General features: G+C 43.7%; 1 long non-coding RNA gene and 1 pseudogene across 2 annotated transcripts in view; one reads left to right on the top strand and one right to left on the bottom strand.

Moving 5' to 3' along the window:
* The window catches only part of LOC128931857 (uncharacterized), a 66,436-nt gene extending 45,333 nt beyond the window's left edge, over positions 1-21,103 (bottom strand). The window contains exon 1 of one of the 2 annotated variants that reach the window (XR_013534655.1): positions 20,966-21,103. This is a non-coding gene — a long non-coding RNA (uncharacterized LOC128931857). Of the gene's footprint in view, positions 1-17,089; positions 20,679-20,965 lie in introns of those variants that run through there. The other variant, XR_013534656.1, reaches the window with a different exon arrangement.
* LOC100386631 (nucleoplasmin-3 pseudogene) lies at positions 4,974-5,501 on the top strand (annotated as a pseudogene).
* Positions 21,104-21,413: the final 310 nt, after the last annotated feature.

Below are 21,413 nucleotides of genomic sequence, written 5' to 3'. Positions count from 1 at the left end.
CCTGGGTAACAAGAGCAAAACTCTGTCTCAAAAAAACAAACAAACAAAAAAGACAAAGTCAAATTATCCTTGTTTGCAGAGGATATGATCTTATACTTGGAAAAACCTAAAAACTTCATCAAAAAACTATTAGAACTGATAAATTCAGTAACATTGCAGGATACAAAATCAACATATGAAAATAAACAGCATTTTTACATGCCAACAGTAAACAATCTGATAAAGAAATCGAAAAAGTAATCCTATTTATAATAGCCACAAATAAAATTAAATACCTAGAAATTAACCAAAGAAGCAAAAGATTTCTATGATAAAAACTATAATATACAAATGAAACAAATTGAAGAGGACACACACAAAAAATTCCATGTTCATGGATTGAAAGAATCATTATTATTAAAATATCCACACTACCCAAAGCAATCTACAGATTCAATGCAATCCCTACCAAAATACCAATGCCATTCTTCACAGAAATAGAAAAAAAAAATTTTTTTTTATGGAACCCTGAAAGACCCAGAAAAGACAAAACTATCCTGAGCACAAAGAACAAAACTGGAGGACTTACATTACCTGACTTCAAATAATACTACAGAGCTATAGTAACCAAAACAGCATGGTACTGGCATAAAAACAGCCACAGACCACAGAGAACCCAGAAACAAATCCACACACCTACAGTAAACTCATTTGTGACAAAGGTGCCAAGAACACACTGGGAAAAAAAGTCTCTTTAATAAATGGCGCAGGGAAACCTGGATATCTAAGACAAATCTAAGACCTCAAATTATGAAACAACTACCAGAAAACATTGGGGAAATTCTCCAGGACATTGGTCAAGGCAAAGATTTCTTGAGTAGTACCCCACCAGCACAGTCTACCAAAGCAAAAATGGACAAATGGGATCACATCAAGTTAAAAAGCTTCTGCACAGCAACAGAAACAATAAAAAATGTGAAGAGATACACAGAATGGGAGAAAATATATGCAAACTACCTATCTGACAAGAGATTCATAAAAACAATGTAGAAGGAGTTCAAACAATTCTATAGGGAAAAAATCTAATTATCCAATCAAAAAATGGGCAAAAGATTTGAATAGACATTTCTCAAAAGAAGACATACAAATGGCAAACAGGCATATGAAAAGGTGCTTAACATCACTGATCACCATAGAAATGCAAATCAAAACTACAGTGAGATGTCATCTCACCCAGTTAAAATGGCTTTTATCCAATTCTCAGGCAGTAACAAATGCTGGTAAGGATGCGGGAGAAAAGGAAACCCTTGTACACTGTCGGTGGGAATGTAAATTAGTATACTGACCATGGAGAACAGTTTGGAGGTTCCTCAAAAACCTAAAAACAGAGCTATCATATGCTCCAGCAATCCCACTGCTGGGTACATACCAAAAGGAAGAAAATCAATTTATCAAAGAGATACCTGCATTCCCAAGTTTTCTGCAGCACCGTTTACAATAGCCAAGACTGGGAAGCAACCGAAGTGCCATGAACAGATGAATGGATAAAGACAATGAACTTACACACAATGGAGTACTAATTCAGCCATAAAAAAGAATGAAATTCTGTAATTCGCAACAACATGGATAGAACTGGAGGTCATTATGTTAAGTGAAATGCGCCAGGCACAGAAAGACAAACATTGCATATTCTCACTTATTCGTGGGACCTAAAAATCAAAACAATTGAATTCATGGAGTTAGAGAAGAGAAGGATGGTTTCCAAAGGCTTGGAGGGTGGTAGGGTAGAGGGCAGCTGGGGATGGTTAATGAGTACCACTAAAATTTGAAATAAGACCTAGTATTTGATAGCACAAGAGGGGAACTATAGTCAATAATAATTGTACATTTAAAAATAACTGAAACCCCTATGGAGGCTGAATCAAAGCTCAGAATCTAGAAGAGGCTCACTCGTAGATAGCTGCAAACAGAAACCAACTGCTTGCTGGGCATGGTGGTTCACGCCTGTAATCCCAGCATTTTGGGAGGCTGAGGTGGGTGGATCACCTGTGGTCAGGAGTTTGAGACCAGCCCAGCAAACATGGTTAAACCCCATCTCTAATAAGAATACAAAAAAATTATCTGGGCATGGTGGCAGGTGCCTGTAATCCCAGCTACTAGGGAGGCTGAGGCAGGAGAATGGCTTGAACTCAGGAGGCGGAGGTTGCAGTGAGCTGAGATTGCGCTACTGGACTCCAGCCTTGGTGACAGAGCAAGACTCCAACTCAAAAAAAAAAAAAGAACCAACTGCTGCCCAGGCATTTTAATGACATGACAGGATGGGAGCCTGTTAAATGCCTTTAACGTCATTCCACACAAGCTCCACTCACAATGCCACTCTAAGCTCCCACTGCAGCCTGACCCAACCCATTTCCCACCCTAGTCATGGCTTTTTTTTTTTTTTTTTTTTGAGATGGAGTCTAGCTTTTATGCCCAGGCTAGAGTGCAGTGGTGCGATCTCAGCCCCCTGCAACCACCACCTCCCAGGTTCAAGCGATTCTCCTGCCTCAGCCTCCAGAGTAGCTGGGATTACGGATGCTCACCACCACACCCAGCTAATTTTTGTAGGCTAGTCACCTTCTATTTACCTATTCCTGCTTCAGATGGCCCATGGTTGTTGCCATCATTTAAAAATCATGTCAACATTGATTGGACTCCATTCTATACTCAGCTTTGTACCCAAGGTTGCTGTGACCAAGTGCTACCAAAGAAAATTCTAGGTGGCCTGGGATGACCCCAGGAAGCTTCTCTGGGAGAAGTGGGTTTACCAAGCTCTGGACAGATGCAAGTAGTTGAGACAGGCAGGGAGCTGGCTTGCAAAAGGGCTCAGAGGCAGGACTATGTTGAAACCCACCTGGCTTGGGCAGAGAATCTGAAATGAGACCTCCTCCCTAGAAGCTCAGGATATATTTGTTAGAAGTGTGGAAAGGGGCCGGGCGCGGTGGCTCAAGCCTGTAATCCCAGCACTTTGGAAGGCCGAGGTGGGTGGAGCACGAGGTCAACAGATCGAGACCATCCTGTTCAACATGGTGAGACCCCCGTCTCTACTAAAAATACAAAAAATTAGCTGGGCATGGTGGTGCGTGCCTATAATCCCAGCTACTCAGGAGGCTGAGGCAGGAGAATTGCCTGAACCCAGGAGGCGGAGGTTGCGGTGAGCCGAGATCGCGCCATTGCACTCCAGCCTGGGTAACAAGAGCGAAACTCCGTCTCAAAAAAAAAAACAAGTGTGGAAAGGATGGTAGGACACGGAAGAGCGAGCTGATTAATTTGGAAGTCAAGTTGAGGAAATGCTCTGAGCACCCCAGGGATATGCTGAAAATGTACTTTAGGAAAACCTATCCGTACAGGATGGGTAAGGAAGGGTGAAGTGGTGATGAGAAAGCTAGGCTGCAGTCCACTACCCAACAGAGAAAGAACTGAGGGAGGCAGCCATAGAAATAAAAATCACTGGATTTTAGGGCCAGGCATGGTGGCTCGTGCCTGTAATCCCAGCACTTTGGCAGGCTGAGGTGGGCAGATCACCTGAGGTCAGGAGTTTGAGACCATCCCAGGCAACATGGTGAAACGCTGTATCTACCAAAAATACAAAAATTAGATAGGCATGGTGGCAGGCGCCTGTAATCACAGTTCCTCAGGAGGCTGAGGCAGGAGAATCACTTGAACCGGGGAGTGAGAGGTAGCACTGAGCTGGGATCACACCACTGCACTCCAGTCTGGGCAACAGCAAGACTCCACGTAAAAAAAAAAAAAATCACTGGGTTTTAGAGCCTAATTGTGTGAAGGTCCAAATGAGGAAAAGATCACGATGGTGCTGATGTCTCAACCTAGAAGAGTTGAGTCACTTCCCTGCCCCTTCCTGTCCATTCACTCTGAACACCAAGTGCTTACATGTGGCTGGCCCTGTGAAAGAGCTAGAGAGAAATAAGATGGGTAAGCAGCAGCACTGCCCACAGGAAGCCCATTGCCTAGTGTGAGAGAAGACGAAATCAACAGATGGCAACAAAAGTGCAGAATAACGCTAGTACTAGGCCCACGGGCTGCAGAGCGTGGAAGAAGGGCTCTAATCTGTTCTGACGGCATTGCCATCTGCATTACCACCCCTTCCCCACACCGGCTGCCTCTGACAAGGCTTTAAAGAGGCAAATGATCTGAAAAATCCCCAAAGGGCTTGGGCAGAACTTCCAGGCCCTGTGAGGAGAGCCCTGCAGATGAGGAGGAGCTCCAAGAAGCCTGTTGCCCCTTCCTGAGCATGAGGTGTGGAGATGGACCCCATCAGTACCAGGATGCCACATATTTCATTAGCTCTCTTCTCTCGTTAACTTCTTACCTATCATCTCTCCTCCTACTATTCTGCTGAAATCCTGGATGCTGGAGCTAGAAATGATAATTCAGTACACACTCCCTTATGTTGCTGATGAAGAAACTCCCCTGGCAATGTTCCTGGTTCATCATACCTCTCCACCTGTTCTGCCAACAAAATTGTGCTGGGTCATTAGAAAGCTAAGTGACAAATACACAATAATGTGTCAGTGAAGTCACAGAATGGTGTTAAAAGCTGGTAATGACTTCATGTGTTTTTCCTATTAGGGTCATTTATATTTTATTACCAAATGTTGTTTGTTCTTGAGATGGGGGTCTCACTCTTTAACCAGAGCTGGAGTGCAGTGACATGATCACAGCTCACTGTGGCCTCAACCGCCTGGGCTCAAGTGATCCCTCCACCTCAGCCTCCTGAGTAGCTAGGACCACGGACATGTGCCAAAATGTCTGGCAAATTTTTTTTTATTATTCTGGTAGAGACAGGCAGATGGTGGTGTCTCACCATGCTGCTCTCGAACTCCTGGGCTCAAGCAATTCTCCTGCCTTGACCTCCCAAAGTGCTGCAATTACAGGCATGCACTACCACACCTGACCTTTATAACTCTGTTAAAAATCTGTTTATTTTTGGCAGCATGGTCGCCGGCACTGCATCCACCTTAGCGTTTTTGAGTCAGGAGAGCCGAAAGCCAGCCAGGGGTGTTGGGGGCTTGCGAGTCCCGGCCCCGTCACTATGGATTTCTGCTGTGAGCTCTCCCGCCACACCCGCTCCTTCAATCTTTAAGGTAGAGGAAGAGGATAATGCGGAGCATGTGCTGGCACTAACCGTGCTCTGCCTCACCGAGGGAGCCAAAGACGAGTGTAATGTGGTAGAAGTTGTGGCCGGGAACCATGACCATCGGGAGATCGTAGTCCCTGTGGCCAACCTCCAGCTGTCCTGCCAACCCATGCTCAGCCTGGACGACTTCCAGCTCCAACCACCTGTAACTTTCCACCTGAAGTCGGGCTCTGGCCCTGTGCAGATCACTGGGAGGCACTAGATTATTTCAATGAGCAATGACATTTTGGAGGAGGAGATCGAAGAAGAGGAAGAGGGCAATGAGGAGGAGGAAGCTGAGCTGTGCCCCACCCTTCCTGCCAAAAAGCAGAGGGACAGGCCCTAGCCCTCACTGGTCAGTTCCACGCGCCATGCACCCTGTTCTCCAACAAGTTTCAAGAACTGTAAATGTTTCTTCTTCCTAGGAGAGCTTGGGTGAGATTTGGGTGGGAGGGACTTGGGCACTGGTGCTAGGAGAGAGCCAGTGCTCCACAGGACCTTGGTTTCTGGTCTTGCACCATGCCTGGGGCCTCTCTTTCTACCTGCCTGTGAGGACTGGAGGTTAGTGCCTGAAGCACAGAACTACACATTTTTAACACTTTTTACATTTTTGGATAAAAGTTGAAATAAAGTGGTGTCGGGTTTTTGCAAAAAAAAAAAAATTGGTTTTTTTTGTATATTTACGGGTGAAATTGCAGGTTTCTTCCATGCATATATTGCGTAGTATTACTAAAAGTTTTTAAAAGCCCTTAACGAGGCCGGGCCCGGTGGCTCACATCTGTAATCCCAGCACTTTGGGAGGCCGAGGCGGGCGGATCACGAGGTCAAGAGATCGAGACCATCCTGGCTGTGGTGAAACCCCGTCTCTACTAAAAATACAAAAATTAGCCGGGCGTGGTGGCATGCGCCTGTGGTCCCAGCTACTCAGGAGGCTGAAGCGGAAGAATCGCTTGAACCCAGGCGGAGATTGCAGTGAGCCGAGATTGCGCCACTGTCCTCCAGCCTGGCGACAGAGTAAGACTCCGTCTCAAAAAAAAAAATAGCCCTTAACGAAAAACAGATGAAGGAATGCATGCCCCAGGTGGAGTGTGTCAGGTAACAGAAGGTCTACAACAGTCCAGAAAAAAAGAGCATTGTTTTCTCACGGGTCTGACCAAAGAAGTCTCTGTTTTTAATACACACCCAAGCATTTAGCAGCAGCTACCTACGCCTTGCCTACAAAAGACCAGAGCCTACAAAAGACTAGGTTGATGTCTTTGGAAATGGAGAGGCGGAAAGATGGTGGTGCCTTTTCTCACCCATCACGAGGGTCACAGCTGGCACTCCTAAGGTAGGAGGTCAGCAGGACTTGTTTTCTGAGGACGCAATAAAGAAACTGGCCAAAACCTCTAGTTGCCCTCAGTGCTTGTTATACTGATTACAATGCACTAGCATGCTAAAAGACACTCTCACTGGCACCATGACAGTTTACAAACGCCATGGCAACACCCAGAGGTGATTTTATAGGGCTTAAAATGGAGGAACCAGGCTGGGGGTGGTGGCTCACAACTGTAATCCCAGCACTTTGGGAGGCTAAGGCAGGTGGATCACGAGGTCAGAAGATCAAGACATAGTGAAACCCTGTCTCTACTAAAAACACAAAAATTAGCTGGGCATGGCAGCACACACCTGTAATCCCAGCTACTCGGGAGGCTGAGGCAGGAGAATTGCCTGAACCTGGGAAGCAGAGGCTGCAGTGAGCCAAGATCACACCACTGCACTCTAGCCTGGGCGAAAGAGCAAGACTCTGACTCAACAAAAAAGAGGGGGTGGATGAACCCTAAGTTCTGGGAATTCCCCATTCCTTTTCTAGAAAATTCATAAATAATTCACCCCTTATTTCACATACAGTTAAGGAGTAGCTTAGCCAGCAATCCGTAAGTGCTACTTTGCCGATGGGGTCGCCGGCTGTGTCTATGGAGTAGTCATTTTCCTGTAATCTGTTGCTTGACTAAACTTGCTTTGCTTTCACTTTACTCTTTTGGCTTACTCAGGAATTCTTTCTTGCACAAAACCAAGAACTCCCGGCATGAGCCCCTATTTTGGGGTTCTGGGGTTTGCCAGCATCACTCCTACAACAAAAGACAGATTAGCAAAAGAAAAGCATAACAATTTATTTAATCAAGGTTTTACTTGACACAGGAACCTTTGGAAATAAAGGCCTGGTGACTCAAGAAAGACTGTCTTTCGTTTTGTTTTGTTTGAGATGGAGTTTCACTCTTGTTGCCCAGGCTGGAGTGAAATGGCACGATCTCAGCTCACTGCAACCTCCACCTCCCAGGTTCAAGCAATTCTCCTACCTCAGCCTCCCTAGTAGATGGGATTACAGGCTCCCGATACCACACCTGGCTAATTTTTTGTATTTTTAGTAGAGACAGGGTTTCACCATGCTGGCCAAAAGTATCATCTACAGGTGATAGACTGAGTGAGAGAAAACCAGCAAGCCTGTCTGTTCGGATTCTTCTTGGCCTCTCTGTTTAGTATTCCTTCCTCCTGGGTATGGGGCAGAGCCTCTCTGGAGTGCGAGGCTTCAAGGGAGAAGGGAAAAGGAAGAATGTGACCTATTCAGGTTTTAGGGCTTGCTTTTAGGGAGAGGGGCTCTAGTCTCAATAACCAGCCTTGGGGAAGAGGAATGTTGGGTTCTATGACGTGTATCATGGGAGAAGGTCAGCAAGACCTTGCATCTGAGGCCCTTCCAATCTCTTTCCATTCCAGGGACTCAGCACACCAAGTCACAGTAGTTTGGGGTGTCATGTTCTGAGGCCCAATAGAAATAACTAAGGTACTCTTAGTCCCTCTGAGCACCCGTATCAGACCATGCCAAACAAAACACAGTACTAAATTTAAAAATAACACAACAAAGAGGAATCTCACTCATCCTTCCATGTCCTTTGACAAGTGTCCACCATAACCACATCTATACGACATGGTACTGGAGGTCCTGGACAGTGCAGTAAGACAGGGAAAACAAAGTGAAGGGGCTCAGAACATGCTGCCCCCAATTATGCTACTTTGGCATATTGATTATTTTACGCTAAAAGCAATTGAGAACCACACTGGAAAAGCTCTTTGCCTCCCCTCAACTGTCTAAAATAAAGTATAAATTTCCCTTTTGTAAAATAAATTCACATTTATAAAGGAAATTTCCTTTAATAAAAGTATCTGTATCAAGAAGAAAGTTATTCTGAGACGAGCTTTATCACCTGAAAGACAATCTTATATGCCTAACAAGACAACTCTTACTCACCATACATATCCTCCCCTCACCGTCCCATAATTTCCTTCCACCACCCCCTAGAACCTCCAAGCCCCTATTCCTTTATGTGGCACAGGATGATACATAAATCTCAAACATGTAGCCACTTCCTTAAGTCTGATGTTTTTGTAGGACTCCCATGCATATGCATGTAATTAAAATTGTTTTCCTCCTGTTAATCCATCTTACATCAGTGTAATTCTGTGTGTGTGTGTGTGTGTGTGTGTGTGTGTGTACACGTGCACCGAGGTCTTGTTCTGTCACCTAGGATGGAGTACAGTGGCACAATCTCAGCTCACTGCAACCTCTGCCTCCTGGGCTCAAGTGATCTTCCCAACTCAGCCACCTGTGTAGCTGGGACCACAGATGCATGCCCAGTTAATTTTTGTATTTTTTTAGTAGAGACAGAGTTTTGCCATATTGCCCAGGTTGGTCTCGTACTCCTGGGCTCAAGCAATCTGCCCACCTCAGACTCTCAAAGTGCTGGGGTTACAGGTGTGAGCTATCATGCCTGGCCTTTTTTCCAATTTTTTAAAATTTAATTCTTAGACCAGCAACAGAACCTAGAAATGAAGAAGGAAGCAATTTTTCCTCCCCTATAAAAGAAGGATATAAAGATTGGACAGGAAGAAGCAAAAGTATATTTATTTATAAATAACATGGTTACAAACTTAGAAAATATAAAATAAACCACAATTAGAATTAATACGTTCAGCAAAGTCATAGTCTACAAGGTCAATATACAAAAATCAGTTATATTACCAGATAACAAAACAAATTTTAATGCAAAAAATTTTAAATACCACGTGTAATAGCATCAAACATAAAAATACCTAAGAACAAAATAATATAATACCTGAAAAAAAAAAACCTAAGTAAAAGTTGTGCCCAATCCCTATGTTAAACACCGTATAAGATTTCTGGGAGAAATGAAAGACCAAAATGAATAGAGATATTCCAACAAAAAGGAGGAAGAAGAAAAGGAGCTATGCGGCAGGAAGGTTTCTATATGCCACTTGACATGACAAAACACTAATTCTCATTAGACTAGGAAATGCTAAGCATGTACATTGTAATCCCTAGAGCAAGCACTAAAACACATATACAAAGAGATATGATTAAAAACTCTATAGTTCAATCAAAATGGAATACTAAAAATGTTCAAGTAATCTAAAACAAGGCAAGAAAGGGATAATAAAGAAATAAAGAATAGAAGGAATAAACAAAAAAGAAATAAAAGTATGAATCCAAACGTATTGATAACTACATTCAACATAAATGATATAAACCAGGGGTCAGTAAAAGTCCAAACAGTAAATATTTTTGAACTTGTCAGCCATATGGTCTCTGTTGCAACCACACAGCTCTGCTTTTGTAGCAGAAAAGTAGCCATAGAAAATACATAAATGATCAGGGCATGGTGTCTGTAATCCCAGCACTTTGGGAGGTAGGGACGGGGTAGGGGGCTCACTTGAGGTCAGGAGTTAGAGACCAGCCTGGCCAACATGTGAAATCCCATCTCTACTAAAAATACAAAAATTGGCCAGGCATGGTGGCGGGCACCTGTAATCCCAGCTACTTAGGAGGCTGAGGCCTGAGAATCACTTGAACCCAGGAGGCAGAGGTTGTAGTGAGCCAAGATTGAACCATTGCTCTCCAGCCTGAGCAATAGAGTGAGACTCTGTCTCAAAAAAAAAAAAAAGAAAATACATAAATGAGTATGGCTGTGTTTTAATAAAACTTTATTTACAAAACAGGCAGCTGGCCAGATTTAACCCACATAGTTTGCTGATCCCTGATCTAAACAAACCAACTGAAAGAGATTTTCAGAGTGAATTAAAAAAAAAAAAAAAAGGAGCAAATTATATGCTGTCTGCAAAACCAAACAACACAAGTCCACCTCAAATATAACGATACAGGGAGTTTCAAAATAAAAGGACTAACCCAGAGAAAGTGGAGTATCTATGCTAATATCAGACAAAGGAGACTTCAGAGCGAAAGCAATTACCAGGGATAGAGGCTTTATTGTTGGAAGATATTTTCCAAAAGCTCTCACATTTCTTTTTTTTTCTTTTTTCTTTCTTTTTTTTTTTTTTGAGACAGAGTTTCGCTCTTGTTACCCAGGCTGGAGTGAAATGGTGAGATCTCAGCTCACCGCAGCCTCCGCCTCCTGGGTTCAAGCAATTCTCCTGCCTCAGCCTCCCGAGTAGCTGGGACTACAGGCGCGCGCCACCATGCCCAGCTAATTTCTGTATTTTTAGTAGAGACGGGGTTTCACCTTGTTGACCAGGACGGTCTCAATTTCTTGACCTCGTGATCCACCCGCCTCAGCCTCCCAAAGTGCTGGGATTACAGGCTTGAGCCACTGCGCCCAGACCAGCTCTCACATTTCTAAATGTTTTATGAGCAGAGGCAATGACTGCCTTGGATCTAGAGTATCTTTTCGAGGACACTTATATAGCCAACAGCACTGGAAATAGAAATAGGCCTCTCCCTGGAGCGAAGGGCAGGTTTGTTTTCCATCTAGTAAAATAAAGACAACATCTCCCTTTGGGGCAAGAGTCAGGAAGGCTGAGCTCCCATTCTTAAAGATGTTGGTTTCCTCATCTCAGGGATCCTCTCCCACAGTCCCACGGTGCAGCCTTTGACATGTGCAGGTGCCATCTGGTCCCCTTCACATCAACCTTTTGAAAATGAACCTCAAGGAGCTGGTGTAGATGTGGCTACCATGGCCACTGCTCTTGTGGGTGATAAGGTCCTGTGTCATTGTTTCAGCTATCTATGAAACTAGCAGACTGACTTGTTAGCTTACAAGCAGAGTAAAATACCACACCCTTCACTGTTCATGCAAGTGATAAAAGGGTCACCAAGGTGACAAAGCCAACCTAAATGTGCATGCACTTAACAGCAGAGCTTCAAAACATCTGAAGAAGGTGGGGCACAGTGGCTCATGACTGTAATCCAGCAATTTAGGAGGCCAAGGCAGGAGGACTGCTTGAGCCTAGGAGTTCGAGACCAACACAGGCAGCATAGTGAGACTCCATCTCTACAAATAATAAAAAAAGTTAGCCAGACATGTGGCACACACCTGTGGTCCCAGCTGCTCAGGAAGCTGGTCACTGATCAGGTAAGAGGATCGCTTGAGCCCAGAAGTCAGGGCTACAGTAAGCCATTATCACACCACTGCACTCCAGCCTCAGCAACAGAGTGAAACCTCGAATCTAAATAAATAAATCTGAAGTCAAACTGATAAAACTGAAGTGAGAAATGGACAAATCCACAATTATAGGTGAAGAGTTCAACACTCCTGTCAGTAATCAATAGAACATACGGAAAATCAGCAAGGATACAGAACTAAAAAACATCATAACCAATTAATCTGATTGCTATTTGTAGAATATTTCACCTAATATATGCTTCCTGAATTTGGTATGTACCAAAAGCGACCATAGCTAGGGTCATAAAACAAACCTTGCTACATTCTTTTGAGATGGAGTCACGCTTTGTTTCCCAGGCTGGAGTGCAGTGGCACAATCTGGGCTGACTGCAACCTCCACCCCCCGCCAACCCCGGGTTCAAGCAGTTCTGCCTCTGCCTCTTGAGTAGCTGGGACTACAAGTGCACGCCACTACACCCGGCTAATTTTTGTGTTTTTAGTAGTTGCATTTTTTTGTATGACTGAACTGAAATCATACAAAATACTGAATTGAAAGAGCAGAAAATATGAAGTGAAATCATATAAAATGTGTTCTATAACCACAGTGGAGACCGAAACCGCCTTTGCAAAATTATGACTGAGATAGTGAAAGATTTAATTTAACCGATTCCACCTTGCTTCTAACCTCCACGTTGTCCTTATTCATTCCTGGACATAGGCTGAACTAACTCTTGGAGAAGTTTAGTTTACAGTTTAAAACAAAGATGATAACAGCCCTTTCCCAAAGCAGCCCTCCTTCTTGCCTGGGGACTAGATTGCCTTTGTAGGACTCACATGAGCCACAAGATTAGAAATGATGGTTTAGGAGTCATGCAGCTGGAGGCTACAGGATTCTGACTCTCCGTAAACTGCTCCTAAGATCAGGGCTGGAGATATGTTGCAGACCCTGCACTTAATGGATCGGCTGGCACCACTCGGATGGATTAACTGGCTCATCTGATGTTGTGGCTCCCACCAAGGAACTGACTCAGAGCAAAAAGACAGCTTTGACTCCCTATGATTTCATCTCGGACCAATCAGCACCCCTGGCTCACTGGCTTTCCCCCATCCACCAAGTTGTCCTTAGAAACTCTGCTCCCAGAATGCTCGGGGAGACAAATTTGAGTAGTAATAAAACTCTGGTCTCCTGCACAGTCCGCTATGCATGAATTACTCTTTGTCTGTTGCAGTTCCCCTGTCTTGATGAATCTGCTCTGTCTAGGCAGTGGGCAAGGTGAATCCCTTGTGCAGTTACAAAATCAGAAATCTTAAGAGAAATATAGCTAGATAATCTTTAAACTTAATATAACTTCTGTTTTAAGCTCTCCTGAGGGCCGAGTCTTAGAGGGGCCCCACACTGTCACAGGTTTTATTTCCAGGAGCCTCACCAGGGTTTCAGGCAGGGGAAAAGGAAAAGTAGCCATTTAAAAATATATCCACGGGGTAAGTAACCATTCTGAAAAACACTGAGAGAGTTCTCTCTAATAACGGGCTGCCTTCCAAGGGAAACTATTTTACCTGAGTCTTATCTTGGGGGAATGGCAATTAACCAATTCCAGCCCCTCTAGCCTTCCTGTATCAGGTAAAGGAAGAAAAAAAAAGGCTAAGAATAGCTTCTGAAGATCACAGTCCACCTTTAGAGGTTTCAGAGCCATTAAAAAACTGAGATTTAATCAGATGGTTAGAGAACACCTCCTCTCCCTCAAACTATCACAGCAACAGAGTTCCTGTGTAATAGCAGAGGAAACAGGATTGCAAAGGAGAGAGCTACAAAGCACAGACTCCATTGAAGAAGGAGGTTTTGGGGTAACCCAAAGACAACAAAAAGAACAAGGAAACTAGAGGAAGCATCTGACACCTACAGATACAGCAAACGTTAAACACAGGTCTGCTCCTGGCCAGATGAACATAAATCCTCGTGGTAAAAGCCAATCATCTCAGTTCCTATTGCCTGATACATCGTGTCTGACTTTGGACAGAAAATTACAAGGATGCTAACAGACAAGAAAAAACAGTCTGAAGAGACAAAGTATCTGTAAGACCCTGACTCAGATATGGCACAAACTTTGGAATTATCAGGTAGGGAATTTAAAATAACTGAGGATGTAAGGGAAAAGGCAGATGGCATGCAAGAATGGAAGGGAGATACAAGTAGAGAGATGGAAACTAAAAGAATGAATCAAAAGAAAATTCTAGAAATTAAAAACATTGTCAGAGAAATGAAAAATGCCTTTTTTATAAGACCATCAGCAGGCTATACGTGCCTGAAGAAAGAATCAGTGAGCTGTGAGATATGTCAACAGAAACTTCCCAAATTAAAATGGGGAAAAAAAAAGAGATAGTGAAAATGCTCAAACAGGGCCAGTTGCTGTGGCTCACACCCATAATCCCAGCACTTTGGGATGCTAAGGCGGGCAGATCACCTGAGGTCAGATGTTTGAGACCAGCCTGGCCAGCATGGCAAAACCCAATCTCTATTAAAAATACAAAAGTTAGCCAGGCATAGTGGTGGGTGCCTGTAATCCCAGCTACTCAGGAGGCTGAGGCAGGTGAATTGTTTGAACCTGGGAGGTGGAGGTTGCAGTGAGCCAGTGAGCCAAGATCACATCACTGCACTGTAGCCTGGGTGACAGAGCGGGACTCTGTCAAAAGAAAGAAAGAAAAAGAAATAGAGAAAGGAGAGGGGGAGAGAGAGGGAGAGAAAGAGAGAGAGAGAGAGAGGAAAGAAAGAAAAAGAAAAAAAGAAAGAAAATGCTCAAACAGAATATCACGTGAGACAATTATAAAAGGCCTAATATACGTTTAATGGGAATAGCAGAAGAAGAGAGAAATAAGCAAAAGAAATATTCAAAGTAATAATCACTAGGAATGTTCCAAAATTTATGACAGACATCTAAACACGGGTCCAGGAAGATCAGAGAATACCAAGCGGGATAAACACCAAAAAGTCTCTACCTAGGCATATCATATTCAAACTGCAGAAAACCAAAGCCAAAGAGGATATCGAGAAAGAAAGCAGAATAAAAATACCTTGTCTGTAGTAGAAGAAGGGTAAGAATTATATCAGACTTCTCATCAGAAACAATGCAAGCAAGACAATAGTGGAATGAAATATTTTAAAAAGAAAGAAAAAACTCACCAACCTAGAATTCTGTATCCAGTGAAATTATCCTTCAAAAATAAAGGAGAAACAAAGACTTTCTCAGATAAACAAAAACTGGGGGAATTGCGAAGGCGGACGGATCACCTGAGGCCAGGCGTTTGAGACCAACTTGGCCAACATAGTGAAACCCCATCTCTACTAAAAATACAGAAATTAGCCAGACCTAATGGTGCACACCTATAGTCCCACCTACTCAGGAGGGTGAGGCAGGAGAATCGTTTAAACATGGGAGACAGAGGTTGCAGTGAGCCGCATGATCCACTGCACTCCAGCCTGTGCGACAGACCAAGACTCTGTTTCAAAAAAAAAAGGTAGTCTAGTGGCTCACACCTATAATCCCAACACTTTGGCAGGCCAAGGCAGGAGGATCACTTGAGGTCAGGAGTTCAAGACCAGCATAGCCAATATGGTACAACCCCGTCTCTACTAAAAATACAAAAATTAGCCAGGTGTGATGGTGGGTGACTGTAGTCCCAGCTACTTGGGAGGCTGAGGCAGAAGAACTACTTGAACCCTGGAAGTAGAGGTTGCAGTGAGCTAAGATCCCACCATTTGCACTCCAGCCTCGATGACAGAGCGAGATTCCATATTTTAAAAAAAAACTCCAAGGAGAAATAGACAAATCAACTACTACGGTTGAAGACTTGAACACCCCTCTATCAGTAACTGACAGATTCAGCAGGCAGTAAGGATACAGAAAAACTAAACAGCATTATCAATCAACTGGATCAAACTGCCATCCATAGACTACTTCATCCATCAACATCAGAATACACATTCTTCACAAGGGCTCGTGGACCATTCACCCACCTAGACCATATTCTGGTCACAAATTTAAATGAACATAAATCATACAATGTTGCTGTCGGGCAACAGTGGAATTAAAACTAAAAAGTAAAAAATCAAAAATATACAAATAAATAATTTTTAAAAGGTAGTAACAGAGAGGTAGAAATGCTGAAAATATTTAGAGAATAAACAGCATATTTCTAAATAACATCTCTGTAAAATAAAAAGTCTCAAGAGAAATTTTTAAATGTTTTTAACCAAATAAAAATGAAAATACAACTTACCATATCTTGTGATATACAGTAAAAGCAGTGCTTTGATGGACATTTTTAGCACTGAATGCATATATTAGAAAAGAAGAAAGATTTAGTATCAATAATCCAAGCTTCCACCTTAAGAAACTATAAAAAGAAAACAATATAAGCCTAAAGCAAGCAGAATAAAACAAATATAATAATAATTATTATAGCAGAAATCATTGGAATTGAAAATAGGAAATTAATTGCTTTTAAAAACCATCAAAACCAATTACTAGGAATGAAGGATAGGCTATCACTGTACACCCCACAGACTCTAAAAGGGTAACAAATTACACAAACAACTGTGCACACATAAATTTGGCAACTTAGATAAAATGGATCAATTATTTGATGGCCACAAGCTACCAAGACTCATCCAAGAATAAATAAAAAACCTAAATAAATCCTTTATTTTTAAAAAAAAGTTGGATTTCTAGTTTAGAATCTTTCTTAAAAGAAATCTTCCACTTTGGGAGGCTAAGGCAGGTGAATCACAAGGTCAGGAGATCGAAACCAGCCTGGCTAACACAGCGAAACCCTGTCTCTACTAAAAATACAAAAAATTAGCTAGATGTGGTGGCAGGCACCTATAATCCCAGCTACTCGGGAGGCTGAGGCAGGAGAATCACTTGAACCTGGGAGGCGGAGGTTGCAGCGAGCCAAGATCACGCCACTGCACTCCAGTCTGGGTGACAGAGCAAGACTCTGTCTCAAAAAAAAAAAAAAAAAAGAATAAAAAGATTTCCTGGCTTCATCCGCAAAAGTACCAAAGATTTTAGAAAGATATAACATGAGCTCTACATAGTTTCTTCCAGAAAACAGAAGTGGAAGGAATGCTTCTAATTCATTTTATGAGATGAGCATTACCATGATACTAAAAACCAGGTAAAGAAAATTTAAAAAGAAAAAAAAAACTTCATGAATCATAAATCAATATCCCTCATCAATACAGATGTGAAATACTAACAAATTGAATCCAGTGATACATTTAAAAAAATTACACACCATGACCAAGTGGGGTTTATTCCCAGGATGCAATATTTGAAAACAATAAATGTAATCTGCAACAAGACCACATCAGTTGACAATATGCAACATCACAGTACAAGCACTCGGCAAGTGAGGAATAAAGCAGAGCTCTCTAAACTGATAAAGCACACCTACAGAAAAGCCTATAACTAAACATACTTACTGTGAAAGATGTAATGCTTCTTTCCCCCTAAGATCAGGAACAAGTCAAGGAGTCCATCTCACCCCTCCTACTCAGCATTGCACAGAAAGTCCTATCTTGTGAAATAAGACAATAAAATGTAATAAAAGTCATACAGATTGGAAAAGAGAAAACGCAACTGTCCCTAGTCCCTATTCACAAACAACATGATTGTCTATTAAAAAAAACTCCTAGATTCCATAAAAACCTTCTAAAACCAATGTCAGGTTAGCAAGATTGTAGGATGCAAGGTTAACACATGAAAACCAACTATAATTCCCTATGATAGTAGTGAATATCTGGAAACTGAATTTTTAAAATCACAGTGGGTTCAAAAAATAGTCTACCATATATCTGACAAACCATGTAAAGGATCTATATATGAATACCAAAAAATCCTGATGAAAGAAATAAAACAATCTAAATAAATGGAAAGGCATACCATATTCACAGACTGGTCGACTCAATATATTTAAGATGTCCATTCTTCTCCAATTGATCTATAGATTTAACACAAATATGGCCAAGAGTGGTGGCTCATGCCTATAATCCCAGAACTTTGGGAGGCTGAGACAGATGGATCACAAAGTTAGGAGTTCGAGACCAGCTAGGCAACATAGTGAAAGCCTGTCTCTACTAAAAATGCAAAAAATTAGCCAGGTGGGGTGGTGGGTGCCTGTAATCCCAGCTACTTGGGAGGCTAAAACAGGAGAATTGCTTGAACCCAGAAGGCCGAGTTTGCAGTGAGCTGAGATCATGCCATTGCATTCCAGCCTGGGTGACAGTGGGAGACTCTCGAAAAAAAAAAATAAATTTAATACAAATACAATCAAAAAATCAAAATCCCCCATGTGGTGGAGCACAGTGGCTCACACCTGTAATCCCAGCACTTTAGGGACTGAGACAGTAGGATCACTTGAGGCCAGGAATGTTTAGACCTGTATGGGCAGAATCCTCTATCTCAGCAAAAAAAATTAATTAATTAATTAATTAGCCAGGTGTGGTGGTGCACACCTCCGATCCTAGCTGCTCAGGAGGCTGAGGCAGGAAGATCCCTTGAGCCCAGGAGTTTTCGGTTACAGTGAGCTATGGTGGCCACCACTGCACTCCATCAGGGGCTACAGACTGAGACCCTGTCTCAAAAACAAAACAAAGCAAAAAGAGAACAAAATCCCCAGCAGGATTGTCAAAATATATAGACAAGCCTAAAATATATAGGGAAAGTCAAAGGAAGTAAAATACCCAAATAAACTGGAAAAAGAACAAGGTTGGAGAGCGTTAAGACTTCCTTTAAAGCTATAGCAAAGACAGTGTCCTGCCAGTGAAGGGATAGACACAGATTAATGAAACAAATGGTACAGAAATAAATTTACACAAATATGGCCAACTGACTTTTCACAAACTGCCAGGTGCAAAGTCAATGCAAGAGTCTTTTTAATAAAGGACTTGTATCCAGAATATTAAAAGAACACGCAAAATTCAATTGTAGGAAAACAATCTGATTTTGGCCGGATGTGGTGGCTCATTCCTGTAATCCCAGCACTTTGGGAGGTCAAGGCAGGCAGATCACGAAGTCAGGAGTTCAAGACTAGCCTGGCCAGCATGGTAAAACCCCATCTCTACTAAAAATACAAAAATTAGCTGGGCATGGTGGCAAGCACCTGTAACCCCAGCTAGCTACTCGGGAGGCTGAGGCAGGAGAATCACTTGAACCCAGGAGGCAAAGGTTTCAGTGAGATCATGCCACTGCACTTCAGCTTGGGCAACAGAGCAAGACTCCGTCAAACAAACCTGATTTAAAAAAAAAAAAAAAAACAGGTAAAAGATTTGAACAGACCTTCCACCAATGAGAATAAATGCATAGCAAATAAGGCCATGAAATGGCAGTCGCCATCATCAGCCTTTAGAAAAGTGTACATTAAGGCGAGGTGCAGTGGCTCAAGCTGGTAATTCCAGCACTTTCGGAGGCCAAGGCAGGCAGATCACTTGAGGTTCAGGAGTTTGAGACAAGCCTGGCCAACATGGTGAAACCCCATCTCTACTAAAAATACAAAAATTAGCTGGGCGTGGTGGCGCGAGCCTGGAATCCCAGCTACTCAGGAGGCTGAAGCACAAGAATCGCTTGAACCTCGGCGGTGGTAGTTGCAGTGAGCCAAATCGCACCACTGCCCTCCAGCCTGGGCGACAGAGGCTGTCTCAACACACACACACACACACACACACACACAATCTCATGTTTTAACAAAGTTTCCGAATTTGTGTTGGGCCACGTTCAAAACCTATGCAGGTTGGACAAGTCTGGAATAAAGTACACCACTTGATTGCAATTACCTGAAGTTGACGAGCAGACACAACTCATACTTGGTAATTTAAGTCCAAATGAATAGGGGTTACCCCTCGGGTGGTACTATTGTCTGGGAAGGAGCAGTTGGAAACCTGGGGTGATAGAAATGTTCTATATCTTGACCTGGGGGGGCTAATGACATGTATATATTTATGCAAAAGTTCACCCAGCTGTCCTCTTAAGATATGTGCAGGTTATTGTGTGTAAATTATGTGAGTTAGAAAAAAATAAGAAAAATGAAGGAATGAAGGAGAAAAAAAGAAATGAAGAGAAATGGAAGGAAGGGAGGGAAGGAGGGAGGGATAAACCTAAGCACGAATAAGGAGAGATGCTCCTCAAAAATGTGCTATCAGCCATGTAGTGCTACCTGCTTTTTTTTTTTTTTTTTTCTTTTTTTTGAGACGAAGTCTCGATCCCTTGCCCAAGCTGGAGAGAGTGGTGCGATCTCGGATCACTCCAACCTCCACCTCACAGGTTCAAGCGATCTTCCTGCCTCAGCCTCCCGAGTATCTGGGGTTACAGGCACGTGCTATGGTGCCTGCTATTAACTTCATCTTAAAAGTGGAGAAGGTTTGAGGTTTGCTGATGTGTTCAGCGTCGCATATGTTGAGTGACTCAAGCTGAGGCTAAAACCCAGGTATGTAGGATGCCAAAGCCTTTGTGATTCCACCTCCTACAGCTCGGGTCACTTCCTCGGAGAAAGGTGACTCCCAGGAATGCCTCCCTCCTGGAACTGATCTCCTCCTGGGAAGAACGTCTGTCTTACCACCGTTGGCCTTAGTTAGGCATGGACACCCTCCTGTCCCCCACCCACAGCTGTTAAGCCCGCTCAGGAGGCAAAGCAGCATTCATTCATTTTAGGCCTCCACAAGGGCTCAGCGCCTGCTAAGCAGATGCGCGTTCCTGCAGGACAAGGGGTGGCCACTGGAGACGCGGGTGCGACGAAGGCGATCACGCCCTCAGACGACGCTGCGGCCTGCGCTTCCTTCCGAAGAGGGAACCGTTGAGAAAAGTGAGGCGATGAGTTATGTTTCACTGGAGACCAGCCGCATCCGTGTGACTCACTTAGAAACTCACTGTTACGTATTTGGAGCCAGGGCTGACGACCTTCCGGATCCACGTCAGGCAGAAGCAGGTGCGCGGTGGGTGTGGCTGCCCCGCCCCGCCGGTGGCGCCGGCCCCGCCCCCCTCACCTGCGCGCGCAACCCCGCCCCAGCGCGAGTCTGCACCAGCCCGGCCAGCCGTCCAGCTTTTATACCGCGCTATTTTAGTCGCGCGCTCTGATTGGACTGGCGCGGGCGACGACACGCTTGCGCGCCCCAGGAGGGAGCCAAGATCCGGGGGAGGAGAACTTCTGGCCGCTACACTGAGCTGCTGAGCGGCGGGGCGGGACCTCTGCGGTTTCCGGGGGGTGCTTTGGGGCCTCTGTGCCTACTCCGCAATCTGTCAGTGGGGTTATATTTTAATAAAAGAGCTTGTGTGTCCGAATAGGGCTTGCCAGGAACCAAACTCACCCTTCTGTGAGGGAGTTGCCAGATGGCGGGAACAGGCGGCATAAACCTTACTAGACGTGAGCCCAGGCTGCTCGAGTGTCTTTCGCGGCCTGTAGCTCTTGCCCGCCCCCCTCTGCAGGCGCCTCTTCTGCCAACTCTACCTTGCCCTTTGCTAAACCAGCCCTCTAGTGTTTTCTCATGCCTCACGTCAGACAATGGCTGGGCCTCCCTCTCTTCCCTTGATTCTGTCATCTCCCTTTCTCTGAAGCCAGAAAAACAAAACACTCCTTAGAATCGCTAGAGGATCTCATTTCCACCACATTCCCATGTCCTGATCCGAAGAGCCACGTCTGACCTCCCCTGAATTCTGGCTGTTCACCAATCAGGCAGCATTACTTCTCTGAGTCTCAAGGTTCTTGAATTTCGTCTGGTGGCAGACTAGTTTTATATTTTGGTGAAAATGACCAAA

Source organism: Callithrix jacchus, chromosome 4, assembly GCF_049354715.1.
Source record: "Callithrix jacchus isolate 240 chromosome 4, calJac240_pri, whole genome shotgun sequence".
Classification (NCBI taxonomy): Eukaryota; Metazoa; Chordata; class Mammalia; order Primates; family Cebidae; genus Callithrix; species Callithrix jacchus.
Note: the sequence above shows the minus strand (reverse complement) of the source record. Positions and strands in the feature narration are given on the sequence as shown.